Here is a 20,702-nt window from a genome sequence, read left to right as displayed (position 1 = left end):
TGGATAAAATCTCGTGTCTGTCTTGCGTCACTGTCTTGTTTGTGGCTTGCGCATCTGTCTGCTGACAATCTACTACCTTGGGCATACCCCTAGGTAGACTGCCGAGCATATTTCATCGACAATTTGTTTGGATAGTCAAATGATGTTCATTTGAGCTGAATTATGGTCAGTCGTTAAAGGACTCTTGGATCTAAATGCCTACCAAAATTTGTGCACAATGGAGCAATAGTTTGCAGGATATGAACTGATTATCGATAGGTATAGAATCTATGATTTCTCTACTGACTACGAGCATCCCTCATATTAGTAGGTTGTGTTTGTAGCTTAGGTCATGTTGGCAGTGTGATGATTGTTAATACTTTATATGCCCTAGAGAAGACTCCTGGCACCCCTTTGTGCCTTGCTTTTGTCCTCTCATATCAACTATGGTGACTAGTTGGGGTGTTCTACAAGTCAATTTGTGCCATTATGAGTCGAAAACAATTTGAAAAGTGTCAAACAATAGATTTTAGACTTGATTTTGAGTTATTGATTGACATTACAAAGGAAGCCTCAATTTCAAAAGTAGTCCAACTAGGCTAATTTTGTGACAGTGCAAGTCAACCCAACTTACTGTGCCACTGCACCATGAAGGCAATTTGTGCTCAACCTGCTTAGTAGTGTATTGTTTTTCCAGTCGGTGTATACTTGCAACTTTCATTGACCTCCAGGCCTCGCTAACATCCTTCTTCAATAAGGATTTCTAAGGTAGACTTGTCCTTGGTACATTCTATGTGTTTCTACCCAAGAGGTTGCTTCAGATTCAACCCAGATAACTGTTGCCACTTGGATACAAGGATTCCCTCAAATAATGATCATCAAAAACACTGAGTCAACAGAGTCAGCTATCACATTCACCACTCACTCAATGGACTCATATAATAAAGTGTTATCATTAAAGAAGGAGAACTGCACACATGGAACATTATGTAATTTTACATTGGTTGGCATATGAGAGATTGAATGGTTATGACTAGCAAAGATATTGTCTATTGGTAACTCGATTTCTTATAGCCTCGGAGGATGTTTACCCCATCTGTGATCTCATCCCTTATGAAAGGTTGTACTCAAGCTACTTTGGTAGAGAACTGCTTTTCGAACTTTGTGAATGAACATAGAACCATTGTAATGAGTAGTTTTCATAAGCTTGTAGTCTAGTGCAAAGTTTGCATGGTCCAAGCTATATTCACTAGGGAAAAAGAGATTGTGGGTAATTAGTTTATGCTCCATAGTGCTCTCCATATCTCAAGAATGAAGTATTGTGCTGTCTTAGATTCCTCCCAAAGTAACAATGCTTCATGCATGCCAACAAAGGAAATTCTTCAGACAAAACTTACTACGAAGGACAAGTATTAGAAAGTGTCTTGACCAAATTAGCCTCTCTAATACTCTAAAGTTAAGTAGTCTAATGCTATCACTAATGTTGGAAAATGGATGACATGCTTCTCTTCCCTTAAAAGTGTTGCGCACTAAATCTCAGGGTGAGATTCACGTAAGGGGGGAGGGCTGTAACACCCTAGGTGTTTGTCACCACTTAAGCAATGGGTTTGAGCTCAAACATGACATGTTAAGTGGTGATGAAGGTGAAATATCAAATCTATAAGAGTGAATTCCAACTTAAACTTGGACAACACACCCTTATTTACATGTGGACCCTTGTTAAGATTATGCAAGAGTAAGGTTAAACATGCTCACTACATGTACATTACATCAACATGCATCCATCTAGGCTAGTGGAAAAGTTTTATGAAGTTTCGAATCAAGAAGTCACATGAAATGATGAGTTACATTCTTGCTTGAATTGCACTATTACATGAATGGAATTATAGGTCATCAACCAAACCTTGCTACCTTGCCCAAATGAACTCTACAACAAAAGTCATGAAGGGTTTATGTTGAGCAAAGGTTAAGAAAATGCCCCAATCAGGCAAAAACTCTAATTTAGACTTTACCGTGATGTTGTTTTAACCTGTGTTGACTAATCGCTTATAGTGCTTGCATGGAGTTGCACCTTATATAAAAGTTGAAGTTTGAGTGGAGTAGAAAAAACTTTGTTTTTGTACCAAGAGCTAGATCAACTTGGAACTAAGTCAAATAGAGTCTTGAAGATTGAATCAGCTACTGTCTTAGGCTCCCGGTAAATTTTTCTAAGTCCATTAAGTGACAACAGTAAGTTAGCTTCTTTGCGACATTTTATCTTCCAAATTCATGTGGTAGCTCAATTGGATTCCTTAAGATGAGTTGAAGTACTTTTCATGGTGAAAACAATAGATCAAGTCTCATCAAATTTGGAGTTCATTTGGATCTTCAAAAATAGTTTCCAAAACAACAAAAGTTTACTTTGTCACTTAACTAACATCGACATTGGCATTCCGCATTCTCCAAATTTTGTTAAGCAACTTGATTTTGTCCAAAGATAAAAGTTGGAGTATACATGATGGAGAAGAGCATGTATAAAGATGGCAGTCATTTGACTTCATTTTGACCATCAATTTGGATTTTTGTTTGTCGTTGTTAATACATTGACACTATCACTTTGGAGCTTAATTACCTACTAATCCATAGCTCTAATGGTTTTGCTCCCTAAATACAAGTCAAAGAGCATCTAGAGGAGAGCAACTTTGCTACATGTGCCAAGGTCTAAATCTTCATGGAATATGCCGAAAACGGTCTCCAAGTTAGGCACTGCCATGCACACCACGTGTTCGAGTTTATGCCTCGTGGTGACCATGCGTTGGCCGTGCCCCCACCATGGCCGATGCACGTCCACCTCCTCTGCCAGCGCCGCTGTAGATCAGGAGAGCCCGAGCGCACTCCTCCCCATTCCCTCACTCGCTGTCTCACCCCCTCTCCATGCCACGCGCGGATGTCGAGCACCACTGTAGCACCCTAGGTGTTAGCCTTGCATAAATTGACTTGTATAGCATGAGCATGAGCATCAAGCATTCATATATAAGCATTTACACTTGAAACATTTGATTGAAACATATGTAACGTTGCTTGTTATTTCATGTTTCCCTGTGTACATGCATATGATCATGAGTGTATACATGTAATTGGTTGATATGAGTCACAAAACATATTAGCAACACTTAGGTTAACAAATGGAACATTGTTCATGAATGTCACCTTTCATGATCAAGCACTTAAGTGATGTTACATGTGTTGACCTAGATAGCCCTATGGGTGACCAATGCATGAAATGATTGTGTGACCTTGCAAATAGCTTAAGCATGTTTAGAGTATCATTATGAACAACTTTGATATTCATGGTTAGGGGTAAATAGGTCACTAGGTTAGAGTTCAAGTACAAGTCACCCTTTGAATGTAGCATGTTTGACCAAGTTTGAACTATGTGCTAGAGACCTTGCATGTAGGTGATCACTAAAGCAAAGTTGTAGTATTTGATATGGGGAACAACTTTTATTTTTGGGTCATGTGATGATAAGGTGCATAGCTTAGTCATTTGGAGCTCACAAAAATCAGCAAATCAATATTTTCAACACTTGGCAAATTTTGCTAAGTCAAGTGCTCTGACAGTTTGAAAACTTCAACTTTGGGATGACATTACTCCTTAACCGTTGGGAATTAGGTCTTGATCCTTTAAGAACATTTGAAACTGGTACATAGAGCTACAAGTTTGTTATTGACTGTTTTCAATTTTGCTACACGGTTTGAGAGATCAGGCTTCATGAAAACTCGCTGTCAAGCGGGTCCCGCCTGTCATCGACTGAAGAGTATTAGGATAGCTCATTTAATCCCTGATTTCATGCGGTTTTGTAAATTTTATATCTCCAGTTGTCTAGATCCAAATTTGGTGATACAAATTTTGTTAGGATCTTGGTGAAGTGTAGTATTTAGGAAAAATATGATATCAGCATATGCAGTAGAGTTTTTGGAGGATTTAAATTGAAACTTGAAATGTGTTTTTGAATGTATGTAAACTTGTTTATTTTATATCTAGAGTTCCTGTGCTCCAAAAATTATGAAATTTATGTGGTGAGCTATTCTTGGCAATTATAAGCTCTGGTAAAAATTTGAGGGTCAGTGCATGAGTAGATTTTTAGTTATAGATTTTCCTTTTATGATTAGGTAATTCTTGTATGAATTTTTATAAATTATTTATGAATCCAATATTCATGAAATTTGTTGGATGTTGTCCTAGTACCATATGATGATAAGAAAAATAAAAAATCTGTTGCTTAACACTTTTCACTAGGGTTTTCTATTTTTGCTATTTTAAGCCTTTCTGCCTTGTCATTTTTACATAGGATATTTTACTTGGTAGAATGGCATGAAACTTTTACAGTAGTCTTTTGGTAGCATTAGTAAGGCACTGTAAATTTTTGAGAATTTATGATACAAATTTAGTATATGTTTATTATTTAACCTAAGTATCTAAATAAAATAATAAAGGCATTTAAATAAATAGTTTGGGCTTTACCATGTAAAAGTATTGTTGCTTTATAATTCAAGTAGGGAGGGTTTTCGGATAGATTCTGTGATTAGGTATGTTGCATAGTAAAAATGGTGTTTGCTATAAAAATGGTTAATAACAAAGTTGTAGATAACTTCTTCATGTATCTTGTGTTAAAATTTTAGGACCATAGGCCATAGGGTTTAGAAGTTATAGCTCTTTAAATTTCGTATTTCTGAATTGCTTGCTCTCTGGAATTTCTGGACAGCACTGGATTAATTGTCTGTTTTGGTTAAGATAAATTGTGAATTAGCTTTTGGTGATTAAATAAGAGTTGTAGACAATTTTATAATATTTCCAGAAAGTCCAAGATCACCACATTTGGATAAGTATAACTTTAGTTACGAGTAAAACAAGTAGCTGCTGTTTTGTAGTATAGTACATGAACTGCCGAAGTGTTTGATTGAGTAATTAAGAAGAGATATGCACCTACTTAGTAAAACACGATACACTTGTTATTACTTAAGCACCATGATGTTAAGAATACATACAAGAATGCATTCATCACATATCATCATATTATACTTGTCGGCATGCATACATTCGCAATACCTTATGCCATATTCATGCATCTAGGATCGGAGGAAGAAATAACGTTGCTGGAGTTCGACGAAGTAGAGGAAGAGGACCAACAGGAGAATCCTCAAGCCGTAGCTCCCAAAGGCGAGGAGCAAAACCCAGAAGAGCTTCTAGAGTGCCCTGATCACCACCCCACTTCCTTTCTGAAGGCAAGCCCCGGAGCATTCTAAGTCTCCCAGTATTTTACAAAATATTACCCAAGTTCTTATGATTGATGCATTAGGTTATAAGAATTGAATGGAACAACTTGATGCATATAAATTCCTTGTCTAGATATATACACCGATAACCCTGTGTAGGTCCAGGATCGAATATATGCTTAGCCATGCTTAGACCGGTAGAAGGCGGGTGATTTCCTATCACCTACGAGATATAGGTGGATACCGGAGCACGGTTGGCTATATTTACTATCGTGGAACAGAACCATGGGGTAAAAGAAAATCAAGGCTGGGTGGAGTCTATACGTAGGTTGACTCATGTGATTCCATCTGTGTAGGTTAAGGACCATACCATTGTTGGCACTTCTGACAAGATTGAACGCATGCCTATCACTTAGCTGGTCGGATAACTCGTTCCGACCACAAAGCCGAGTAGCTCAACTTAGGCCAGGCCCCGTTCTGTTGTGCTCTCCTTGTAGGGAGCTAGACTGAGTCCAAGGGTAGGCTAGGCCTGAACATCCTAGCATTTGGTGTCCCCGACTGTGCAGCACGGTACAAACCCGCGAAATGTGGACCTGAGTTGTACCAAAGGTGACCAAAGGCGACTAATGATCTGGTCTGCCTGAGTTTGTGTTAGGAATAAATTCCCAGCTGGTTAAAATTGCTTCGAATCGCCATCTCTCCATGATAGTGAGAAACTTTGCTAGCCCCAACATCGTAGTAACTGTGTTATGGAATATGATGGTTCGAATGAACATGGAATTACAATACCTGCTATGGTTACTATTGTATGCTTTTAAAATGATATACCACATGTTTGGCACAGGTTAGTTGTTAATTTAGAGATGGATAGTTATAATTAACTTGATAACAAAATCATAATTGTATAACTGAGTTAATCGCTTTTATGCAAAATGTTGTCAAGCTATCTCCACTTATACAGCCTTGCATGATCCTTGGAGTCATTTTATTTCTGGTTTATGACAGGTAAGTCTAGCTGAGTACCTTCTCATTCTTAGGGTTTTATTTCCCATTGTTGCAGATGGCACTGTTTATCATGGTTATTGCAAGAGTTGCTTCTATCCCACTGTGGATAAGGAGTAAGCCTTGGGTAGGCTTCTTTATTAATCCCTCTACATGCTTTTGTGGATTGTGATCATATTTTGGCACTGTATTAAACTATGTTAGAAACTTTACTTTCAAACTTAATTTGCTTCCGCTTTTGATTATCAAACTTGGTTTGTAATAACTTTGTTTCATACGCTGATGATGAAAATGTATCTATGAACTTTATGTAATATGTGACATGTATGTTGAATCATGTACGATCTTGGTTGTTGTAAATCGTTTATCGAGACCCGTCGTGGTACTCGATGGACTACCGGGTTTATATGGGTTCAAGTATGACAGTGCGACCGCTTATGGGCTGCCATTGTACTTGTACTCTTATAAATTGGTCGGTTCTACGACAACCACCATTGCTGCTGAGCTGAGCTCCATGGCTGCCCTATTGCCCTACTCCCTCTCCATGGTCATCGATTCGAGCACCGCTGCTTGCCGACACCCCGGCCACCTTAGTTGTCCTTGCTCGTTGACCTCACTCCACCGGCGTGCCTCAGCCAGTCGTAGCCAAGCTAGCCCCTAGCCTCGTTGAAGCCTCACCATGTTGGACCATGGCTAGGTGCTGCTACAGTCATAGTCAATCGCTGCCAAGCCTAGCTGGCCCCTCCCCACCGCTGCCGGCTTTTGCTGGACAAGCCTGGTCGGCCCAAGTCATCCTCTGCTCCATTCCCGTGTAGAAGAGGATGCAAAGGACCGTGGGCAAGAATTTGAAGAAGTGGGAGGGTCTAAGTGCGAAGCCATGACTCAGATGAATAGTGCTAGAAAGGATTTTTTGTTCGAGTTTAATTTGTGGAAACTGCAGGGTCCCTGATGCAAGATCTACATTCCTTTTCTTTGGTTTATGCAGATTTGGATGATCAAATTTGCAAATTCATAGTAATTAGTAGAAAAATTGTAAAATAGTAAATAAGGACTTTTTGGAATCCTTGTAAAATTATCTATGCATTAGATCTAGAATATGGCATGATTTAGTTTAAAGTTTTTGCTGTAAAAATCAATTTATGTAGTTAGGTTTTTAATACTAGTTATGTCTTATCTTTTTCATAACTGCAGTTTTTGTGCTCAAATAAATGTGAAATTTTGTGGTAGGCTACTGATGCTATGTGTATGCTGTGGTAAAAATTTTAGGAGTTTAGGCTTGATAATTTAAGAGCTATAAAAATAACAAATGCCATGTGTTGGTTTGCTCCTATTCTGAATAGGCCTGCATGTTTGAATTAATTGGCTTAGTTAAGTTATGAATCATGCCTTGATGACAATAAAAGAATTTTATTACTTTTCTTAATGTTTCCAAAAAGCTAAATAGCATGATTTTTGGTTAAGTAGATTTTTAGTTATAGTTGCTTAAATTTTTATGGCTGTTTTTGCCCAAACCCAAATAGGGTTACCTTGTTGGTACTGTGGGGCCTTTTTAATAGTAGAATTAGCTCTAGGTGTTTATAATAAAGTTGTGTATAATTTGGTAATACTTCTAAAAAGTCTAGAACCACATTTATTGGACATGTAGAACTCTAGTTATAGCTGTTTAAAGTGGCATGTTAGATTCTGTCCATGTTTTGGATAGAGATGCATTCATTGGATTAATTGACCTTGTTAGTTGTAGAATCATCTTAAGATGATAATAAGAACATTGTAGGTAACTTCATAATATTTTCAAAACATTATGATTCATGTTTGTTGGAGGTCTAGAACTCCAGTTATGCTTCCCTGAAGTTCCTATCAGTTTTCTATACCACTGCTGTTTGGGCTATATGTGCAGTTTTGCTTGTGCAATTATTTTTGTGGTGTAAATGATGTTTTTCGTGGTTGTTGTGAATACCAAAGTTGTAGCTAATTTCATGATCTTAATTGTATTCCAATTGCATGACCATAGGCCTGATAGTCTAGGAGTTATGAATTTGACAAATGATCTATCATGTTTGGGCTATGCTCTATGCAGATTTGAAAGATTTCTATGTTTAACCTAGTTAAGTATGAAATCATGTCTTAGTGATAATATAAGAGTTATAGTGATTTCCTTAGGCTTCCCAAATTATCTTAGGTCACCCCTTTTGTGTTGTACAGCTCCAGTTATAAGCTTGAGAAGTTGCATGGCAGAATCTATCCAAGTCTGGACAGAGGTGCTCAATTGTGCTTGATTGACCTTGTTAATTGTGGAATCACCTTGTGATGATAATAAACATGTTTTAGATAGTTTAATAATATTTCTAGAAAGTTAAGGTTCATGCTTGTTTGATGTCCATAACTCTAGTTATGCATTGTTGAAATTACTACTACTTTTCTGTTCTAGTTCTATGCAGATCTGAAACATTGGCATGTTTAACCTGGTTAGCTTTCGAATAAGCTTTTGGTGATAATAATAATGTTGTATACAATTTCATTAGCTTTTCATAAAGTCTAGGGTCACCCTTGTTGAATTCTTATATATCTAGTTATGGTTGAAACAAGTGACTGCTGTGCTGCTATCTAGATTTCTATATATGTGTTTGGTGATTGCTTTAACTTGCTCTTGTTTTGGTTAAATAGGTTGGTTAGTTCTTGATCAACTCATGGGTGCAATATCTGAACTTAAGTTCACATGTGTGCCATGCCTAATAGGTTTGCTATCCCTCTATAATAGGTTGTGTGATGTTTAGTTAAATAACTCTAGGTGCCTATGTCTTGCATGATCTTATGTTTGCCTTGAATGCTATTATGTGATGCATCTCATATTACCATTCTTCATATTCAAGCACTTGCATCTTGCATCTTATCTAGGTACGCTAGATGCACCATGTGAAGGACATAATGATGGAATCAAACTAGAAGACGGTGTTGGTGTACCTTTCTCAAAGATGGAAGGACCCCTAGAGTACATGCCTGAATAGGAGATGCTCGCTAAGCGAGTGTCATCTAACGAACACTGACCTAGTATTGGATCATAGGCAAGCCTCGGAGCATTCCAAGCCTCCTATGTTTTTACAAATATCATTTGAGTCCTTTATGTTTGATGCATTAGGTTATAAGAGTTGATTGGAACCACTTGATGCATATAACTACCTTGTCCAGTCACATATACCTTAACCCTATGTAGGTCCAAGATCGAATATATGCTTAGCCATGCTTAGACCGGTAGAAGTCGGGTGATTTCCTATCACCTATGAGATATTGGTGGATACCGAAGCACGGTTGGTTATATTTGCTATCGTGGAAAAGAACCATGAGGTAATGGAAATGGAGGCTAGGCAGAGTCTATGTGTAGGTGGGCTCATGAGATTCTGTCTGTGCTGATTAAGGACCGTATTGTTGTTGGCCCTTCTAACAAGATTGAACACATGCCTATCACTTAACTGGTCGGATAACTCGTTTTGACCACGAAGCCGAGTAGCTCAACTTAGGCCAGGCCCCATTCTATAAAAGTGCGCACTCTAGATGGTAGTAAGGATGTGCGGGGAGCCAGATGTGAGCCCAAGGGTAGGGTAGTCCTGATCGTCCTGGCAGCTGGTCGTCCCTGATTGTGTGACGCTAGATGAACCTGCAAAATGTGGACCTGAGTTGTACCAAAGGTGACCTAAGGCTACCGTGGCTAGTAGACCTAGGTTTGTGTTAGGAATAAATTTCTAGCTGGTTGAAATCGATTCGAATTGCCGTCTCTCCCGGACAGTGAGAAACCTGGCTAGCTCCAACATCATAGTAACTGGATTATGGAATATGATGGTTATGATGAACATGGAATTAATACACCGGCTATGGTTACTATTATGCTACTAAATGCTATACCACATGTTTGGAATAGGTTAGTTGCTAATCTAGAGATGAATAGCTATAATTAACGTGAGTACTGAATTATTAAATGTATAGCTAAATTAGTGGCTTTTTATGCAAAATGTTGTCAAGCTAGCTCCACCTATAAAGCCTTGCATGATCCTTGGAGTAATTTTTTTTTGCTTATGGCGGGTAAGTCTAGCTGAGTACATTTGAGTACTAAGGGTTTATGCCACCATGTTGTTGGTGAAGTTCTTGGCCTGCTGAAGATGGTGGCTAACCGCTGGTGAGCTTGGTGACTCTATATTTATTTCTTATCTATATGCTTTTATCAGAGGATGTGACTTATGCTAGCAATGTATTTGGAACTTATATTAATGTAATCATTTGAAAGCAATGTTGTTTTCACTAATCGGTTTTGAAACCCAAACTTGTACTATTATTTGTGAACCCTTTTGTAATATTATTTCTACTACAACTCTATGTATGTGATGTGTATTTGCTTAATCACATGGTCTTGGTTGTGATGTTGATTTACCGAGGTCCTTCATGACACTCGGCGGACTACCGGGTTTATATAAGTGAAAGTATGCACATGTCAACATGTTAGCGGGGACAGCCATACTTGATCTTATATAAACTGGGCAGTTCTGTCACATTATGCATGTTATATTGATGTTTTATAATGTTTGTTAACTACCGTCAACAGGGATCCAGACCTCTAGGGTGGAGGTTTGGGCCACAACTGAATGTGGACGCGGGCACTGGCCCTTTGATGTGGTTAATCGTGTGGTTTCCCAAAAGGATGTGGCAGGTCAAGGCCATTCCCCGGGTGAGTTCATTATGAGCCATGGACCTCTAGTTTCCTAGATGGAAGTCCTGGCCACGGTCGGTGATGAGTGAGGGTACTGGCCCCCTTATTTATGTGGACTCTAGGATGCAGCCTCCAAGGGTAGTTCTGAGAGTGTGTTAGTCATGGATCATAGAATCTAGATTTCTAGGGTGGAGGTCCAGGCCATGGCTAAGGGTGGGCGTGGGTGCTAGCCCATGGGTACTGATGAACTCATAGTTTTTGTGGAAGATGTGGCCACCGTGGGCGATTTCGTGAGCAAGTCCACCGGTGGTGCGAGGAGCCATCACTTCCTTCTCAACAAACGAGAGTGCGCGACTATCCCCTACTTAGCGCGCCAAATGTTGGTGTTTTGTAAACTGGACTAGTAAATTTATATGATTGTCGTGCTGCTCCAGGAAGATGATGTTAGCATCCAAAAGACACGATGATTTATACTGGTTCAGGTTGGAGCCCTACGTCCAGTCTCAGAGAAGATCGAGTGTGTATTCCTCGCTTGAATGCTCTGAGGTTCTTACAATGGGGGTGCAAGAATGGTGGAAGAGGAAGAAGATCTAGACCTAGTAGACGGATTGCCTGGAGAGAAGCTCTGGGAGCCCTACTATGATGGAGAATGAGTCAAATGGTAGAGGACGTGAATCATGTCCAGATGGTGCCCTATTTACCATTATATAGAGTTTGGGGCTAGGGCATATACAAAGCAATAGGTTCTCCTGACTGAGGGGTCGAGAGCCTGAGGAAGGGCCTAGCTAACTTGGCTTGCAAGCTACGTTGTCTTGTGGAGCATGTTTGGGTGTGGCTGTCATCACAATCTTATGGCCATGTTGCGCATGGTGTGGCATGGTGCTACAGTGTCGGCATTGTAGGCATGATGGTAGTTCACCATCCGTCCTATGCGACATGGTCTCTACTATGGTCTTTGTCATCGTCTCCTAGTTTCCTAAGGGCATCATATAGGAGTTGGTGGCCGCCCCTAGTTCATTGATCACCTTGTTGTCTTGAGGAGTGGGGGGGCATGATCCCTATAGTTGGGGTCATGGTTCTCGCCAGCCTAGATGGCCTCTAAATCAAGGCCCTCATTGTGGATCCCATCCTATAGTGGGTAGGATCATACTCTCATCTCGTTGGGCCGTATCTAGCCAATGGTCATCGTACCTATCGTCACCGCTTTGGGCAATATTGTCTTGTCTATGCGGTGTGGCACAAGGATGGTGTCTGATCAGACTGAGGTGACTGTTGTCCCCTCGGTCCTTGTAGGATCAATGTGGCATGCTTGTTCTGGTCCGAGCAGGTAGGCTTGGTGGTGCTCGACCTCTCCTTGTCCCTTCTGAGGGTCGGGGCAGAGGAGAGGTCTTGCGCCCTTCGAGCGTCGCGTGGCCAAGGCACGAAGGAGGGATCGTGGCTGACCCCGGGCTTAGCGTTCAACCTGGTTCACTTGGCTTAGCTAGGCCTCGGTCATTCAGGCTTTCGCTAACTGATGTGTTGTGGGTTGTGTGGCTTACTAACTAATTGATGCCTTGAGACACCCCAGGGTTATGACCCCGACATACTAGGTTTATGATGATAGGTCATGAAATTGGCCATTACTTGACCTTTGACCACTTTTGCCGATTCGTACCTTAAGTCAAACTCTGATAGTGCAAGGATCCATTTCCCAATTCTCCCTTTTAGGATAGGCATGGATAACTTGTGCTTAATTATGTCGCCTTTAAAGACCACAGTACACTTACCTGATAACAAATAATAGCATAATTTAGTACATGCAAAGTATAAGCACAAACATGGCTTCTCAATAGGAGAATACCTTGTTTCTAGATCCCAAAGCCTTCTGCTTAAATAGAAAATAACTCGCTCTTTTCCTTCAAACTCTTGCATCAAGGCCAATCCAATTGTATAGTTATCGACCAACACAAACAACTTAAAAGGGTTACCTAGTTGTGGAGGAGTTAGTAAAGGTGGAGCCTTCATGTATTCCTTAATTTCCTCAAATGCCTTCGGTTGTACATCACCCCATTTAAATTCCTGATCAGATTTTAATTTTAGCAAAGGAGAGAACGGCAAAATCCTTTCTGATAAATTTGAAATAAATCTTCTGATGAAATTAATTTTGCTGATCAAAGATTGCAACTGGGCCTTAAATGTGGGAGGAACTACTTCGTTAATAGCTTTTATGCTCTTTTGCCAAACTTCAATCCCTCTTTCATGAACCATGAAACCCAAAAATTCTCTAGCTGACACCCAAAAGCACATTTATTTGGATTCATCTTCAAACCATGCTTCCTTGTGCATTCTAAGGTCTCCCGCAAATCATCCAGGTGTCCTTTGTAACCTTTGGACTTCACAACCACATCATTAATATAAATCTCAACTATTCTACGGATCAACTTATGAAAAATATAATTCATAACTCTTTGATAAGTCGTACTGGCATTTTTTAACACAAAAGTCATGACTACTGTTGATGGTCATTAACATCAATCATAGACCATCAACATATACTGTATATATACTTAATTCCATCACCAAACATAGGTATAGGGGTTTAAACTAACAAATTCCATGAGTTTTGGTGAACATATGTTTTCAGCTAGGTTTATCCATAAAACCGTCATGGTGGACCTAGATGTTAGAATTAATCATGCTTAATTGCGGCATAAACAACTCTAGAAGGTTCTAGAGGACACCAGAGGACACCACGCCAAAGATTGGACCTAAAGGCCTCAAAAGTGGCTAGCTGGCCCAAGGCCTAGACCGACCATCCTACTCAAGAGCCCATTCCCCCTCTGCCACTTCGTACTTGTTCCTAAGATCTAAACTGTTGATTTTAAGGTGGTTATAGGTCAGTTTATCCAACGGTGGTTGAGGGAGTTGACACAGATCGATGATGTTGTAGTGCCTTGCCCCCTACTCCATCTCCCCTATATAAGGTGCCCTCTACCCCTTTAGGAGAGCCATCCTAAAACCCTAATTCATATCCTCCTCGTCAGGATCAGAGCCAGCTATCAAGAGAGATTAGTCCTCTATAGGATCTAGTCTTATAAATAATAGTGAAATGGAGAGTGAGGGGTGAGTTTGGAGGAGGTGCCGGCCTATTGGTGCTTTCTCTATGGTTTGTACCTTAGCAGATTCAAGTTCTACTTGAGCTTGCTTCTGAGATATCTCTGGCAATCAACTTCTGATTCAAGTAAGCATCTTATTTATATTGTTCTTTAGGTTCATGACTCTTTTGAGTGCTTTATTCCTGCTCTAAGGGAGTAAAGTATTAATTGTAAGTGTAAGCATGCTGCTTAGACTTGGGTTAATCATGGATGCACCCTACATTCTCAATTAGTGGTACCTCACGAGGGTGACTCTTATAGCCTCATTGAATCCTTTGTAGTCCACCTGCCATCTGTAGGCCAAGTAGGACCCGGTTATGAAGGAAAGCATCCTCTACTGGTGTCCTTCCCTAGTAATGTCCCCTAGTTGAATAGTAGAAGACATAGCTTACCCAAGTCAGAACTAGAGAACCTTAGTTATCCTCTTTACGCTCCTATGTTATCCTAACCTTGTTGTTACCCTTAGTTAAGTTAAACCGTAGTTAATCTCACATGTTTCCCTATGGATACATTACTTGGAATACTTCTAGGTGAAAGCTATAGTGGTATCCATGCGCTTGCGGATTTATCTATGTGCATTAATTTAAACCAACAAGCTTTCTGGCGCCATTGCCGGGGAAACAATTGCTGAATTAACTACGAACCTAGCTTAACCTTGTATCTTTATTCTTTTATCTTCTATTCTTTTATTCTTTTTACTATGGTTTGGAATCCACACCTATATATCAATATGCTAAACCTACGAGTGCATGCCTAGTGCCACCAAAATCAGCAGAGCCTATCCTAGCACCTGGCTATGAGTTGTGCCCATGTTTTATAAAAATGATTCAGGAACAATCCTTCTTAGGAGAAGGTGATGAAAACCCATACTCACACCTACAAGAGTTTGAATAGACTTGTACATGCTTGCGTATCGCTGGCATGTATGACGAGACCTTAAGATGGAAGTTGTTTCCATTCTGTTTGATGGGAAGAGCTAAAACATGGTATAGTCGAACCATAGGAAGTATGCAAGGAGATTATCAAATGTTATGCTCTAAATTTTGTTTACATTTCTTCCCCATCTCTAGAGTGGTTAGCCTTGTAAAAGAGGTTCTAAAGTTTGGACAACTAGAAGAAGAATCTCTTGCCACATCATGGGATCATTTTAATGACATCATCATCACTAGCCTAGACCTTGACATTCAAGACCCATTACTTCTTCAATATTTTTATATGGGTCTTAGCAAGGATTCCATGCAATCCCTTAATCAAGCCTCTAGAGGAGCTTTCCTTCATTTGTCTACTAGTGAAGCAAGGTCTATGCTTGATAGAATTAGTGGAAAGAATCCTTGCACTAGCATTAATAATGAACTCCCTAAGGAAGAGAAGGAATCATCTCCTGATCAGGAAGAAGTTTTGATAGCCAAATCGCAACCACTTCAATCCCAAGATTTAGATGTCAATCCTGAACCATCAATTCCCCAAAATCCAAATCCTCCAAAGGAAGAAGAAATTCAACCTTTTGAATTTTTTTGTGAGGATGATCTTTTTATGCTGATTTTGGAAAAGCTTAAACTTCCAACTTCACAAGAGACCTTCAAGCGAATATAATTTAATTCCTCTCAAGAAGGGATCTCTTAGAAAGCATCCTTATTCCCATGTAGGACATTGGGAAGAATTCAAGGATGGCATGTCTAGTGAACCCATAGAAGGAGAGTCAAGTCATTTAGAAGCATTTCCTATCTTCTCCCCTTCTATGCCCACATTAGATATCTCATTCAAACTCCCATCCATGACCCTAATGATTCCTCTTATGCTCTTTCTCCTGAAACTCATGATGATCCTAGAAATACACCAAGACACCCAAAGCATAGGAGTCATGAAGGACATAAGGACGACCAAGAAGAGCAACAACAATGGCTGGAGGATATTGAGAAACTTATGTGTTGTTGCCATTGAATGAATGGACTGAGGCCATGGACAAGATCAACCCGAGAGTCACCGATCCAAGGGAAATCTTGGACAATAAAATGACCAATAAATGTCATAGGCATGGAATGATGGAGACAATGTTTTCTCCTATATACATTCATAAAGAAACAACCTTAGAGTCTAAAAAGAAAGATGACATTGATGAGTATGGAAGTTATTTCATGAACACCTCATCAAATCCATGCTCACATGAAGAAAACTCCTGAATCAATTGCTCTCTCTAACATTGCCACTCATGAGATCTTCAACCCCCTCATACTTCCTATTCATAAAGACTTTGAAAGGGTGGTTGTAGGTGCATATGTTTACCATAAATATTGCAAATCTCGTTGGCATGAATCTTCAGATAGGTACACAAAGGTTGGTGTTAGAGGGGAAACCACCTCACAAACTTAGCGCGATTCAAAGGTTTCCCAAGGATGAGCTTCTATCCTAAAACAAGCACTTTTGGAAGATAATATGAGTTTTCACCTTTTGCTATAATGGCCTTGTGAAATGAGCATAGAAATATAATTGTGAAAATATTCCTCTGGCTATTATTATCACTAATCATTCTAGGTTTGAAGCAAACAGAATGAAGGATGACAACGCCAGGTATGTCCAACCAATCATCATGCAACATTGAATCACATCCATCCAAACTTGATTTTGCCCTACAAAATTCAAGTGTGGGGGATGAACTTCTCTAAAAAATCTTATGCCATTCATCTTGGTTGTCTCTACCTTTATGCCATGCTCAATTTGCTAAATGACAATCATGCTTTTTTCATCTCTATTTGAATAAATCTCTATAATGCTTTCATGCTACCTTTGTTTACTATAGTATGCTTAAGGTTTGGAGTATGTTCATACATCTTTTAAATTAAGCATGGTGCTTCGTTTAGCAGTGCTGATCTTACTTCCAAAGGTTTTAGTACCTTCCTAAATCAAATTAGATGTGGTGTATAGGTTGATTTTTGAGCCGATAATATGCTTTAGTAAATAATTGGATATTTGGTTGGACTAACCCCTATAGGAAACTCTCAATTCAATTTGGGTAAGTCATGAGATGAATTCAATCAGAGATGAAGCAAGGCACATGATGAACTCCAATAACTTTGTGCAATGAAGACACAACTCATTCATCATGGATGGAGGAAATCAAGTCTACAGCTTCAATAAACAGCTTCTCATCAATGAAGAGTCAACGAAGATCAAGAAAGGTTGATAAGAGAAGAACATACAACTATCTACGTCCTCATCTCTTGGATTTGATGGTGTGTAGACAAACTGAAAGCAAGAAAAGGTCCTACTCGACAAACTTAAAGTCATAAGCCCTTACCATCAGGAAATCATTCATGGAAACAAATCAAAGATTGAGGCATAAAACAATGGGTGAGGCGGAAGGTCCAACAAAATGGCAAGATCGAAGAGCAAAAAGATGGTATGACAAAAGGATGAGAAAGAAAGGGTGCGATCTAGGAAACAAGAAGCTCATGAACGGCTCAAGCTACAAAGCTAGTAGAACAAGGAAAAACTTCAAGCAAAAGGGAAAGACCATCACAAGTCATCTACCCTTCGTCATATGGTGTCATCACGCTCCAATGACAAAGGTAACATCCTAAGGTAAATGGTCATTATTTAAAAGAAGTTTTTCCTTGGTTCTGGTATGCAAACAAATAAGAAACAAACATATTTGAGTTACAATTTCACTTGATCCAACCTGATTAACTCAACGTGTTTAGTTCTTTAAGCCTGTTCCTAGCACCACTTTCTTGATCTCATAGTTTTAACCAAATAAGCTAAAAAGTACATCCTATCTCTGGAAGGTGATAGTCATAATCATGAAAAGACTAATACATTATGGACAATCCTTCCATATGTTAAGAAACTCAACCCTTTTTGCAAATATACTTAAATGCTACATTCATGCTCAATCTTCTCATCTTATCACCCATGTTATAATTGAACAAAGCACATAACATCAACTTCATCTTGTTCAATGTGCCTAAGGATAGAGAGGAATAAGTAAAGTTTTGGTTCTGTTGGTGTTTTCCCACCAATAGAGCCCATGCACTTAATCTCTACCTTGTCTTTATGAGCAGGACACACTTCAAGAAAAATATGGGGGAGTCAGTTGATTCTCCAAATGTCTACAAGTGTTCTGAACCTATCAAACCAAAATCCAAACTCGGAACCAAGACGTGTTTGGCAGAAGAAGGTGACATCACCATTAGAGGCGTCGTCACAAGAACCCTCATTTTTAGAGCAAACCGAGGTACTCGATTAATAAACTTCATAAGGAGAAGTCCAGCTCGAAGGACTTACAACACCTAACCCTCACCGAAAGGCTAGCTTGGGGGAGATGCGCTCCTGTGTATCCAGGTAAGTATTCTTTCCCCTTTTGTTCTAGTTTTAATTTCTTTCAAATAGTAAAAAATGATGATAAATGAAAAACAAAATAAAAATTTATCTTTGCATTAGTCATTTATAGTAATAATGTGTGATCTCGTAAAATTGAAAACAAAATAAAAGGTGTGTCTAGTTTTGCTTTAATTTGTTTTTAAGAGTTGTTAGCAAATAAAGAGGACTCAGAATAATCTCTTAAATGGAAATGATGAATAGTTGCTCTGTTGTAATTTCTTTCAAGTACCTAGTTTTCAACCTTGAATTCTCCTGAGTTTTGGATAAGATTGTTTTGATATAAGGATTTACTCTGAACTTGAAACTCGTGGGTAGCATATGCTTGATTTAAGTCTAGGTAATTGGCGGATATGATATGAGAAGGTCTGAGCTGTTGTTTATCTTGTTCCAAGTGACACCAAAGTTCTAGAGATTTATCTTTTAAAAACACAAAAATGCTACATGATGAGTTCTTGTATGATAAAGCTTGAAGTCCCACCAGAGCCATACATGTTATTTAGGCCAGGAAAACTTCCACATATAAGCTACTTGATTTTGCATTGAGTTTTGTCAAGCTTTGTTGACCCTTATGAGAGGTTTGTCATGCTCTTAAAATCAAGATCACGTACACACCACCCAAATATGCACTACTCCTACACTGGGGGTAGGCGCAAAAACATGCCGTTCCATTTAGATCCACCCAAAAATGTTTTACTCCTACACTAGGAGTGAACACAAAAACATGCTTGTTATGTTTCCACTCCGAATAAAATGCTCCAAGTTCTTGTTGCCATCTATCAAAAGTTTTGTTGCAAGAAAGAGGCATGGGCTATGCAAAAGTTATTCATAGAAAAACAGAGAAAAAAAGAGTTGAGGAAAAATGGACAAGTGTCCAAGATATCTAAAACAATGGGTACTTAGATGCCCGCCTGAAAAAGAAGAAGAGATGAATAAGATAGCCCATGTTCTCTAGCAAATGTTTCCAAGTTTCAAAAGAGAGATAAGTTTTCGAGGAGCAAAGTAAAATTAGGTTAGCCACCATATATATCCACCATATATCCAAACACATGCACATCTTGATTTGATTGTATGACTCAACTCTCTTTGGATCCGTTGTTTGACTTTACAATATATGCATTGCAAGTATGCTCTTGCTTTCTCCCTACCTATGAACTCCACATAAGCCTTAGTGGTAGGAAGAGAAAAAGGCATAACATCATTATTGCCTTGATGAGGATCCATAAATACCACATATATTGAGAGACTTGAGAGTGTCATATAATGGACTCTCTGAGTTTTATTTTGAAAACTTATAAAAACTTCAGAACAATGGTCGAACAAAGAACTTGAGACATAGTGCTTGACTTGATCATTCTGTCTTTCAATTGCTCAAGATCCAAGTAAAGGTTAAGAAGCCCCATGGTTGACGGTAATATGAGTAAGTTTGAAAGTCAGATCGGTTTATTCTAATCCGAAGGAGAATTCTTGATTGAACGCATGTGTACTTTTGAGTCGTGAAAACATTGTAGCAACTCCTGATCCATTACTGAGTTTAGCTTTGCTCAGGGACTGGCAAAGGTTAAGCTTAGCGGAACTTGTTGGTGGTCATTAACATCAATCATAAACCATCAACATATACTATATATATACTTAATTCCATCACCAAACATAGGTATAAGGGTTTAAAATGACAAATTCCATGAGTTTTGGTGAATCTCTATTTTCAGCAGGGTTTATCCAGAAAACCATCAAGGTGGACCTAGATGTTAGAATTAATCACGCTTAATTGCGGCATAAACAACTCTAGAAGGTTCTAGAGGACACCAGAGGACACCATGCCGAAGATTGGCCAAAAGGCCACAAAAGTGGGCCTGCCGTCATAAGGCCCAGACCGGTCGGCCTACTCTAGAGCCCACTTGCCCTCCACCACTTCGTACTCATTCCTAAGATCTAAACCATTGATTTTAAGGCGGTTATAGGTCAGTTTATCCAACGGTGGTCGAAGGAGTTGACGCGGATCGATGACATGGCAGTACCTTGCCCCCTACTCCATCTCCCCTATATAAGGCACCCTCTACCCCCTCTAGGAGAGCTATCCTAAAACCCTAATTCATATCCTCCTTGTCAGGATCAGAGCTAGCTATCAAGAGAGATTAGTCCTCCATAGGATCTAGTCTTGTAAATAATAGTGAGATGGAGAGTGAGGGATGAGTTTGGAGGAGGTGCCAGCCTATCAGTGCTCTATCTATGGCTTGTACTTTAGCGGATTCAAGTTCTAC

This window comes from Miscanthus floridulus, chromosome 1 (assembly GCF_019320115.1).
Source record: "Miscanthus floridulus cultivar M001 chromosome 1, ASM1932011v1, whole genome shotgun sequence".
Classification (NCBI taxonomy): domain Eukaryota; kingdom Viridiplantae; phylum Streptophyta; class Magnoliopsida; order Poales; family Poaceae; genus Miscanthus; species Miscanthus floridulus.
This window is presented reverse-complemented; position numbering follows the sequence as displayed.